Source organism: Aplysia californica, unplaced genomic scaffold (genome assembly GCF_000002075.1).
Source record: "Aplysia californica isolate F4 #8 unplaced genomic scaffold, AplCal3.0 scaffold00245, whole genome shotgun sequence".
In the NCBI taxonomy this organism is placed as follows: domain Eukaryota; kingdom Metazoa; phylum Mollusca; class Gastropoda; order Aplysiida; family Aplysiidae; genus Aplysia; species Aplysia californica.
In genome coordinates this window covers 983047-985186 of record NW_004797515.1, presented here as the reverse complement: position 1 = coordinate 985186, position 2140 = coordinate 983047, and positions in this window count along the sequence as shown.

Genomic DNA, 2140 nt, shown 5'->3' with positions numbered 1-2140 from the left:
TCTATCCATAATCTAGCGTGCTTCTTTTATCCCGCAATTATTCACGTCAAGACGAAGTTATTAAAAATTTAGAAAAAAAGAAGATAACTTTATTTTACTTTTATTGATTTTTTTTTTAAACAGGAAATTTTGGTTGCAATGTTGTAGATGTAGATAGTTTAACTCTTTAGGTGCTAGGAGTCATCAGAACATGACCGAACAATGTGGGGAAAGGCACCAATTAATTTGTGTTTAGTACAGAAAGAGTTAAGCCATCAAAGACACAATTGGTTCGCTTTTACGGACAAGCGAGCTAGCCCAGATTTCGTTAGTTTTCAGAAATCTTGATAGGTACCAAAAGTGGCCATTGCCCTACCTATAGGAGACGTTTGGCTTCATTGGTGTGTGTATTTGTTTGGTTATAGAGAAAACTTTCCTTGTCTTTGAAAGAAACAGAACAAGTCCAAAAACTTTATCTTCGATTTTCTCAAAACAGCGTTTTTTGTTTGTGCTTAAAAGCGACGAATTGATCTCAGCTAGGAGGCAGGCTGCTTTGATTGTGCCCTCAGGGAAAACGCGACCCTCTTAACCCTATCTGAACGTCCTGGGGTGATTTCGTACCCCCGGGGTTGTATTCTTCACAATACTTCTAGAACGAAGATCTCTTTGAAACGTTAAGTATTTCTCAAAAAATCATTTTGACAGACTGCTTTGCAAAGCGTATGGATCGGATTAACGAGTAAATTTCCTCTTTGGAAAGTTGTGGCACAGAGTTCCCCACGCCGTATGGATACGATAGTAAAACATGGTGTACGGATAGGGTTAAGTGGTGGCACAGAGTTCCCCAGGTCGTATGGATAAGAAAATAAAACACGACATACGGATAGGGTTAAGTGGTGGCACAGAGTTCCCCACGTCGTATGGATACGATAGTAAAACATGACGCACAGATAGGGTTAACCGTACATTCTAAAACACTGATGATGGGATAATGACGATTATCGTAAACGGAACAGGATAATATATACGCTGATGATTATAAGGGTGTTAGTGAGAATAAAGAAGATTATACCTTGTATTAATTAATAATAGTGATAATGACATTACTAGTAATATTGATTAATATTAATAACAAGGTGAGCAGGTGCTTTTTAGCACGCCACCTAGAGCTTAGGACGTAAATTATCATCGTTATTGCTTTCGATTAGGGCTTGGGTTATCATAATTATTGCTTTCTATTAGAGTTTAGATTATCATGATTATTGCTTTCGATTAGGGATTAATTAGATTGGATTATCATAATTTTTGCTTTCGACTGCTAGAACAGTCGGGACTAATCGATGATATTCTTGCTGTCACTACGACTTTTAAAATAATATATCTGCTAAAGAACAATAAAACAGAAAATAAATAAACTCCCGTTTTAGTTGACCCACTTGGGGGAATGTGTTTTACAATGACGATCATAAAGAAACAAAATATGTGCCATGACGAGGTGGAATCAGGCGCTCGTCAATTTTGGGCATATGGAGTTATTGGGGTTAAAAGCATTTCTATTTTCATCCTATTTCGATTAGACAGAATCCATCCTAGCTGTAGATCGTTGTGAGTTTGTATGTGCGTACGTACGTATGTACGTATGTGTGTATGTGTGTATGTATGTGTGTATGTGTGTGTGGTGCGTGCGTGAATATGTGTGTGCACGCGTATGGAACACTTTGTGCCTTTAAAATTAATTTGTAAATCCATAATATTATGTATCATGTTAAGCGCATCGAACATTGCATAAGTGGATATGCGCTATATAAATGCAATCCATTATCATTATTTTATTGGTGTCATCTTAAAGGCTGTTCATTTGCCTTGATTTTGATGAAGAAAATATCCGTCTATCGTGAATAGATGTTGAGATATTAACGATTGAAGGAGGTAGCGTCACCTGGTGTCAGAGGTATTATTAGTAAGAAAAGTGTTTGGTTTTGTATGGGTTTTTTTTTTTTCATTTCCAAACCTTGAGTATCATTGAAAAAAGCAAATGTATATTATTTTTTGTGGCTTTCATCAGCGTTTTTCAATAAAATGCTCAAAGAAATATGTTTTAAAATGGATATGCTTCCCTTCTCTCTATCCCTTCTCTCTCCCCACCTTCTTACTAACCCCC